The following is a 9,893-nucleotide window of genomic DNA, read 5'->3' as shown; positions in this document are numbered from 1 at the left end:
GCTAGGCAGAGAAGGTTTTTTTTCCTTGCAGGCAGCAGTATTTTCAAGCCCATAACATCCAGCTGGCATATACATATTCACTGAATGTTTAACTCTATGAGGCTTTAGTTTTTTCGGGTTTTTCAGGATCAGAGGAGGGAAATCTGCTTTTTTGTTACAGTTATTTTGTTTTTCAATTCCTATATCACTATTATTTTTTCTGTAGAGTGCATAGATTATTATTAAGACAAACTGCTTTAAAAATGCACTCAGCACAACGTGCTCTTTTCTATTTCATTTCCACTTCCCTTAGCCACCATCCTTACCAGACCATGGGGTTCTTGCTGATACAAGCAATCCTTTACATCCACTGGAGCTGTACTTGTGGCAAAGCTGTCAGATGAATCTATCAGCTTTAACTTTAGGGGGTAAAAGAATGAATAAATAAATAAATAATGTCTGTGCTTACAAAACGTTTATAGAATGCAAATTCTTCTTGATGTACAATCTGATGCGTTTGCTTGTATGTTGGACACTGCCAAGCCTGTGGATGCTCAGTCGGAACACCCCATATTTTCCAGCCTATTCAAGCTCAGGCACGGCCTGGGAGCTGCTCACTGAGGCACACGCAGCGTGCCAATGCTGAACATGTCTGTCCCTCAAGTGTCAGACGACTGCACCTGCACATTTGGTGCTACTGGCCATTGGACATTAGTAAGCTCCAGGTCTCAGACAGACCCAGAGGGGATGAACTCCTTTCAGTCACCCACACAGTGCAAAGCAAGACCACTCCTTCAGAAAATAGAATCACAGAATCTTAGCATATCCCAAGTTGGAAGGGACCCATAAGGAACCCAACTCCTGGCTCCACACAGCTACCCAAAAAGCACCTACGGTCTTCTCAGTGCAGAGCAGAGCAAGACAGTCACTTCCACCAACTGGCTAGGAAAGCTAAAGGTGTATGAGGAGAATGGTCTGTACTAAATCATCTCCATTTGGGGATTTGTTTCTCCCTTTGCCTAGAATAATGTATATATGTTATTAAAAATGAATAAATAATAAATAAAAATCACAAGCTCCTTCCTCTTTTGAGAGGAAAAGTTGATCTTTTTCCCTAAGTATAGTGGCAAGACATTGCTTTTATTTTTCCAGCTGGGCAACTGCTGTTTTCATGGCTGTTGTTTATCTTTTTCTGCTGTTACATTATTTAAACATTCTGTCGCAGACAGTGGCACTGAGGCTTCATATTTTAAAAATCAATAAAACAAAAGCCTTTCAAAATATTACTTGGCGGTGGGTAGGATTGTTTTACCATGACTGTACTGGATTTCACTTTTATAGCAGCCAACACTACTGGCACAGTGTTTATGCTCACAGACATTTGCAGTTAAGAGTGAGCTTCAAGAAAATAATGCTAATGAAATGTTGGCAATTATAATGCAAATTATTCAGTGTCCTGCTCTGCTTTGAAAATATATCTTGGAAAATTCAGAAGCAGCAACAGAGAATGCAAGGAAAATGAGATGATAGAATCCAATTCATCCTTGGACAGATAGTCCCCTATCCTGCTCTCTAGGAGAGCTAACAGGCAGCTTAAGACCAGTTTTTACTTATGGGTCAAATGGAGCTCTCCTTCTTTACATGAAACACTGTATTTCTAGTTAGAGATTTCAACTAGTAGCATATCTCAAGACCTAAAAACCAATAAATTTACATGGTTTTAAAGATGTTATGGTTCATTACAAGGTTTTACACAATGACCAACACAGCTGTGTTTTCACTCAGTCCAGGAAGATTTCAGAGCTAGAAAGGAAAACACCTCGAGTCTTTGCTTTCATCCTTACAAAAGGGCAGCGAATGTGTGATATCTTTCCAACTAAATGCTAACAGATCAAAGACAAAATGAAAAAGCTGTTCTCTGGAAGACTGATTTGAATGACTGTAGTCTTTCATGCACTACAAAATAATATTGCCACCTTGCCATGCGTTTTTGGAGGCTCCATGTCAATATCTGTCCTGAATACAATGCTACAAATATAAAGATAGCCCCTAAGGAGAACAAAAGGTCTGTGTTTACATGGCACTAATGATTTTGGAGATAAACAAAAATAACACCCCCCCTACATTTACAGTTCCTTAAGTGCAAAAGGTGATTAGAGGGCAGTACTCTGCCTTGGGATGCTACGAATGTGAAGAGTTGGGTTCAAAAGGGCACTGAATAAATTTGTGCAAAATAAATTAACCCTGGAAATTACTAGAGAAAGGTTTTATTCTAAACAAATACTAACTCCCTCAGGTTCCAGAAGTCCCCAAACTTTGCTGGATTCCACCAGCACACTTCAAGAAATTATCAGGACTATATTGCCCTCCCACTGAGTCTGCTATTCTGGAGCTGCCTGCTCTTACTGTGCCAAATGAACTTTTAGCCTCAGCATGTACAGAGCTTCTGCTGGTGCCATAGACAATATCCCTGTGTTACTATTCCAGTAACCTACTACTACACTGGGAAGGCTACTCAATACGGAAAGAGCATTGTGGGAGTAAAATTAGTCACTAAGGGAGCCATAAGACCACAGTTTAGTTATTACACCATAAATTGTCCAAGCAGGCAAGTCAAGTTCCACTGATAAAAAGCTTCACTTCCCAGAAAACACAAAACAAATCCTGCAACACATTTTTCCAAGGGTTGCTACTACCAGGAGCCCTTAGATAAATAATTCCCCAAATTATTCACAGCACAGTAATCTTCCCACAGTTATTGCTCAAAAGAATGGTCTCAAAATACCCACAGAGCTATTCAGTGAGTTACAAACATTTATTGATTTAACTTTCCAACAGACTCAAGTGTTATCTCGGTTGTTATCTAGCTTGAAGTTACATATTCCCTTCTCCAGTCCTGACAGAGAAGTAAAGGATTGCTGCCAAACTAGTTTATTGTTACACTCTTCCCCCCATGGCCATCAATACCACAGAGAATCGAACGTCATCCTTCTGCTCAGGGATTGATTTTACCCCATACTTTGCCATAAACATACTGAAATTGGCAGGTAACTTTCTGATGGAGACAGTTTCCTTCCAGATTAGTATTAAGAAAAAAAAAAGTCATCCTCTTCATCCTAATCCAATATATATGTATATTTATAACCAGCATTCTTCTGCAAACTGCATACATAAAATTTTTATGTGACAGAGCCAGTCGCAACATGGGGAGGTACAATCCAGCAATGCCACCAGATCATTTCCCATACAATTCATCCTACTAATTCCAGCTGATCAGCTCCTGTGTTTGATGCTGGAAGTCTCAATCATCGCCTTCATAACAAAAGCTATTGTCATGTACAACTGCTCTACATGACAAAAGTCAGACACAAATAGATCTCAATAGCAACATTACTTCCTCTGTACAGTGACAAGTCCAAGATGAGCAGATAGCGGGAAAACTTCCTCTGAAACAATTACAGACTCACTAAAATGATTTTGACACACTCACTGCCCATTGTACTCCTGTAGACACTGCAGAGTGCATAAATATAAAGCTGCTATCCGTGTCTGGTGATTACCTGCTATCTGCTTATTAAGCAAAATGATTATGATTCAATCATTGCTGTACTTATGTCACCTTGAACCTTTTACCAACCTCTGAAGTATTGTTGAGCAGAGAAAACTGAAATCTCTTCAAATCTCAATTTTCCTTTTTTCTTAAATAAAACAAAATAAAATAAAGTCAGTTTTGTTAGTGTGCCTTCATTTCATCTTTTAAACAGCTGGCACCTGCTCAATCACAAACACACCTTTCATCATTTAAAAAGCCCATAAGTATCATTGTACTCTCTCTACCGCATAGATGAAGAGCAGCCCAGCAAGCATTCGTTAAACCTATCCTTTGAAGTACCACAGTTCTGATGTCATGGACATTTCTTCGAACCTGACCTCATGAAAAAGATGATATGCTTTTCACTCTCATTTGCACCTAACTTGGAGCCTGTGTGAAACAAGGAAATGAGAAGTTATGCCTCTAAATTTTAAAATACACAGGTTTGGATTGTTGTCCTGTCTGTAACACCGGCTCCTTGCTGCTTTTTGATCACAGCCAATAACTGTACACGTTAAGAGAAAACCTTGTATTATCTAAGCAACAAGAAGGTATGGGCAGCATGCCACTAATTTGCATGCCACTGCCTGGCCCCAGTAATCTACTCTGCTCTCACTTCGCTCCTAACCACGACTCCTTTAGCACAGCCTGCCCTATGCAAATACCTAAGCATTTGTATGTACGTTTTTCAAGTCCCTGAATCTCTAGGTGAGAGTTAAGGGTGCAAAATCCCTCCTGCTGTAAGAAAAAAGCAGATCAAGGCCACCTGTTGAAACTAAACAAGAGCAAGTCTGTAGGGCCCAATGACATTTATCCCAGCGTCCCAAAGGAACTGGTTGATGTAGCTGTCAAACCACTCTATCGTATTTGAAAAGTTATGGCTGTAGAGTGGAAAAAAGGAAATATCACTCCCAGTTTTAAGGAAGAGAGAAAGGAAGATCCAGGGAGCTACATATCAATGAGTCTAACCTCTGTGCCCGGGAAGATCATAGAACAGATCCTCCTGTAAGCTACATTAAGGCACATGCAAAATAAAGTGATCCAAAGCAGTCAACGCAGCTTCACAAGAACAGATAGTATCTGGCCAGTCTGGTGGCTCTCTATGATTGAGCAACTGCTTCAATCAATAAGGAAGGACTAATCAATGTCATCTACATAAATTTCTGTTAGGTCTTTGATGTGGCTTCACACAACTTCCTTATCTCTGATTTAGAAAGATATGGGTGGATAATTCGGTGGATAAGGAATTGGCTGTATGATCACAACCAGAAATTTGTGGTCAGTGTCTCTGTCCAAGTGGAGGCCAGTCATGAATGGCATCTATACTGAGACTGATACTCTTTAACATATTTATCAGTATGATCAAGTGCACTCTCAGCAAGCTTACAGACACCAATCTGAGTGGAACAGTTGATACAGTGGAAGGAAAGGCTTTAAAAACAGGTCCACGAGAACCCATTGAGGCTTAACATAGCCAAGTGCAAGGTTGGGGCAATCCCAAAATGGTTTTAAACTAAACAAGAAGCAATTTGAAACAAATGTTCAGAGGAGATTGAAGGCTTTGCGATCGTTAATGGCTTTACGATCTCTCGCCTCCAACTGAAGCAGTAGTTAGACCAATTACCAAGTGACACCAAGGTGGTAGGGTGGTAAAATGGCGATTTATTGAAGCATACATGACCTTATATAACCTACGTCCATTTCGTCTACTCCCACTGTATTACACGTCAGTAAGATTCTTCCAGAATATGGGAGAGGGCCTGTCACGTCACATCTCGATAAGATCCCCGTATTTCGCCTAATACAACATTTCCCCCTTCCCATGCTAAGAAAGCTTAACCCGTTACAATACGCAACAATATAAACCTATAAACCTATAGACCTATAAACTTGTAACCTTATAAACCTATAAAAGTATTAAATCTATAAACTGTATATATTCTATTTGTGTATAAATCATTTTTCAGCCATATGTTGCAAGCAACCTAGCAAGCATTGAAACACACATGGCACACATGCCATAAATGCAAGGAATATGAGAAGCCCTATCAGTACTATCTTAAGCAATTGCTTGAACCACAGTGCAATACCACCAAACCAACCCTCCAACCAGTTCCCAGAAGGCCCATCCTGGATGCCAATCCTCCTGGTGTGTTCTTTCAAGCACTCCAACTTCTTGTGCAACGACTCACTATGATCACTCAAGTTAAAACAACACATCCCTTCAAAGTCTTTGCAACCATGACCCTGTGCAAGAAGCAAGAAGTCAATCGCTGCTCTGTTTTGAAGCATAGCATGCCTAATACTGTCAATGTCTACGAGTGGTTCACTCAGCAGTGCAGAAGTCATATTGGCCTGTTTTACGAACCTTTCTATCTCTTTCAGTGCTTGCGCTGCGGCAACTCCTGGGGTAAAAATAGATGAAAAGATCCACGCTGTTGGTTCCCAAAGGCGAACTTTGTCACCGCAGTCCGACGCCAGCGCATGAATGCTCTGTTTCTTCTGAGATTTAGTCATGTTTCTGGTCAAGCGCGCCCACTCGAGGGCATGTGGGGACAAGATAGTTAACCATCCCAGATAACAAGGCCCTCCCACTGCATTTGCTGGTATCCCTTGCCATGCACGGTCACCACAAATCAAGAATATACCTGGTGGCAGTGCCTTCGCAGTGGAGTTGTTCCAGATGTATTTTTCTGATCCCTGTCCTTTCGCCCTGGGTTCAAAACAGCAGCCTTTTGCATACTCGCTGCTGAGATCGCAATCTATTCCCCGTTGAGAGCCATCAGGCCTCGACACATTAATGATACCAGGGTTACTCACCCAATGTTCAGGCGGACAATAACTGCTATTTCCCCTTGGTGTGGATATATTTGGAAGGAAGCCACAATATGACCCTCCCCAAGTAAATTGCTCTGTATTGTGTGGATAAATGAGAGTGAATGGATCTGACCTATTTTTCTGTGCATTCCAATAAGGACCTTGAGGTGTGAGAAGGTCTAAAATATTTGAATGGCTCCTCTCGTGGTTAAGTCTTGCAAAGCCAATACATTTAGGAGACCACCAATAGCCTCCCTTTTTATCCCATGTGTCATTGGGTGCCTGTTGTGATCCCAATATCTGCAGCTCTTGGGGGTCCCAGGGGAGAGTGACATTCAGTGTGCAAATGACACATGCCGTCCTTTTGCTGGCAAGGATTACAGTGTTATTCCCTAAACCTCTGAGTGTGATGTTAATAGCTGTTGATGCACAGAATTTTCTGCATGGATCCTGGATGGAATTATATGGTCTTAAGTATCCCTGTAACTCAGAGGAGTTTCCCCATACAGGAATCCCAATTAAGCATGTTTGAAATGCTGAGGTAGTTGATTGCAGGCTAAGACAAAAATCTGTCCTCCCTGTTTGTTTTGCCCAAGTAACCCACAGATTCCCAGGTTGCTGGATGAAATGAACACCCCCCATCGGCGACCAACATAAAGACAAAAGACATAGCAGCATCAATATGGTGTTTCTCGTTGGCAGCAGGGGTTGTTTCTCTGAGTTCTCCGAGTTCTTGGATTTCTTCGGTATCCAGAAGAAAGCTCTTCTTTTGCTCTCTGTCGATTCAGGATTCCTTGGGCGGCTGATCAAGAGGTCCATGATCAATGCCACTATGAGGTCTGCACCCTTGGCCCAGTTTAAAAGAGTGGGAAGGAGACCTGGGCCATTGGCACCCTCCCGTACCAGTTTCCCTGCGGTGAAACCTCATATTTTTGACACTGATGTGCATCATGTCCAGCCCAACCACACAATTGACAAGGCTCCCCCAGACCCTGTGACCCACTCTGCCCAGCTCTCTCAGGGCACTGTGACTTAAAATGACCATGCTGCCCACACTTGAAACACGGACCTTTTCCCTTCTCCTGCCCGGTGCGAGCTGCCATCATCACTGCAGATCTGATTGCAGAGCTAACCGAAGCAGCCATCCCTTGCACTGAAGCAGCCATTCCCTGCACGGCAGTTGCCAAGCTGTCATTATGTGAGGGCGTATTCTTCTGATGATCTAGCACATATTTAATAATCTCCCCTGGGGTGTTCAGAGTCCCAGGTGCTGCCCTAATTATCTGCTGAACGTCCAGGAGAGACTTTTGCTTGAGACAATCTATCACAACCAAAGGCTGGACCTCCCTGGGGAGGTCAGACCCTTCAATGGCATGAATCAAGCGATTTGCAAAATCAGAAAACGACTCAGAGGGCTCCTGTTTGATGTCAGACCACGGGAGCACAGGCTCCACAATCTTAGCCACCGTCCTCAGAGCCTGAAGGGCTGCATTTGTAAGTGCAGCTAACTCCCCCGCTCTAAGACCCCTTGCTTGACCCTCTGGGGACCCCACCATATCATCTGCTAAACCCTGAAGGCGCAAGAGAGTAGTTCTTTCAACCCTAGCCACACGGCCTTGACCTGTACGTGCATTAGCCGGATGATTGTTATCACGAGTTGCTTCAGCTACAACAGCCTGAAGTAGTCTATTCCATTCATCATACCACAACGTGTACTGCACGGGCTCAAGAATCACCCTCATGAGACTGACCACATCATACGGCAGGAGTCTTGAGGCCATAAGAGCCTCAACTGCTGACATAGTCACCGGAGAACGCAGGCCCTTGTTCTTAACTAACTCTGCAAGGCGAGTAATCGCCTTGGAATCCAGAGGGGTCCAAGCCGGACCATGCTGCTTCACAACTATCGGCAGACGAAAAGCTGTTATTTCCGGGTCAGCTATCCAGAGGTCCTCCCTTGTTTGGGCCCAATCAGTGAGAGTGGGCGGGCTCCACGGGACGGGTGCCATGGGGCCACATCTCCCTTGGGTGGGCCTTTGGGCGTCCCACATTGAATCACCACCCCCACATTCACTTTCACTATCATACGGGGCGGCACGATCCATCCCTTTCTGGGCGTACACACAGCAACAAGCCGGACCCGACAGCAAGGAAGTACCACCCGCCCCTACACTTCTCACCAGTGGCACCACGCCTCCCCCTTTCAGCTCTGGTGGCACCACCACGCCTCCCCCCTTTGGCTCTCCCGCCCCCTCCTTGTCCTTGTTCTTATCAAGTATGCAAGCAACACCACATTCCTCAGGGGGCTTCCCCCTCCCTTCATCTCTGTAAGCGTCCAATGAAGGATACAAGGAGTCAGGATAGGGGGGTGGAGGCAGGGTGTCATCCTGTTCAGGGCGGTCTTCTGGAATGTCCCTCTTCTTCTCCGAAGGTGAAGCAACAGGTGTGGCCGGGGTAGCCGGCGCCATCTTGTCTTCCACTGAATCTGCAGGAGAGACAAGACCCCCCTCGCGGCCTCCCCCCGTTTCCAAACCCAGTATTTCTCTAGCATGTTGGTTCGCTAGCTTCTCCTCCCGCGCTGCTTTCAGCGCTTCTAGGATAAATCCCCATACTTTGAATTCCGACACTTTCCGAGTGGCCAGCGACCTCTGAGATAACGCGGCCGTAATTTCATCCCATCTGCCAGGATTGTATAAATCAGACAGGGTTGTTAAAAGCCCTTCCTTCTCCAACAGCAAGAGAACTGCTGTTACCTCCCTTTTGGAAGGAGCCTGTTTCCCACAGTGAAGTTTACAAGCGTGAAGAATTACCTTGATAACGGCTTCCATGTCGCCTCGGCTGAACGTAAGTCTCCTGGCCGTACCCTGGCGCTTCCCCGAAGATACCTGGGGGTTCCGAGATTCCGAGAGCTCTCTCTCCCACCTGTCAAAGAGTGATGCGCACTCCTCTTCGACCCTGGGCTTCCGCTACTCCGTGATAAGGATTCGCTACCGCAACGGGATCCTGCGGCCGTAACGCAGACAACTACTTTGCTTCAAGTGTCCCAAATCATGCCTAATTACGTCGATCACGTCGGTCGGTCACCATTTGAAGGCTTTACGATCGTTAATGGCTTTACGATCTCTCGCCTCCAACTGAAGCAGTAGTTAGACCAATTACCAAGTGACACCAAGGTGGTAGGGTGGTAAAATGGCGATTTATTGAAGCATACACGACCTTATATAACCTACGTCCATTTCGTCTACTCCCACTGTATTACACATCAGTAAGATTCTTCCAGAATATGGGGGAGGGCCTGTCACGTCACATCTCGATAAGATCCCCGTATTTCGCCTAATACAACAGGAGATTCTTCAGTGGGCTGTGAAACACTGGTACAGGATGCCCAGAGAAGCTGTGGATGTCCCATCCCTGGATGTATTCAAGGCCATGCTGGATGGGACTTTGAGCAACCTGATCTAGTGGATGGCATTCCTCACTCCATTTTTAAGGTTACTTCCAACAC

The 9,893-nt window shown here is 44.4% G+C and overlaps 1 pseudogene across 1 annotated transcript; it reads right to left on the bottom strand.

Annotated features, from left to right (window-relative positions):
• Positions 1–5,218: 5,218 nt before the first annotated feature.
• Positions 5,219–9,358, bottom strand: LOC107310203 (uncharacterized; annotated as a pseudogene). Its single transcript, XR_014943388.1, has one exon. The product of XR_014943388.1 is annotated as an uncharacterized LOC107310203 (transcript).
• Between the last annotated feature and the right edge of the window lie 535 nt (positions 9,359–9,893).

This window comes from Coturnix japonica, chromosome 2 (assembly GCF_054131305.1).
Source record: "Coturnix japonica strain WE chromosome 2, WE-NBRP24, whole genome shotgun sequence".
NCBI classification, from domain to species: Eukaryota; Metazoa; Chordata; class Aves; order Galliformes; family Phasianidae; genus Coturnix; species Coturnix japonica.
The sequence above is the reverse complement of the archived record's forward strand: the minus strand, read 5'-3'. Positions and strand labels throughout refer to the sequence as shown.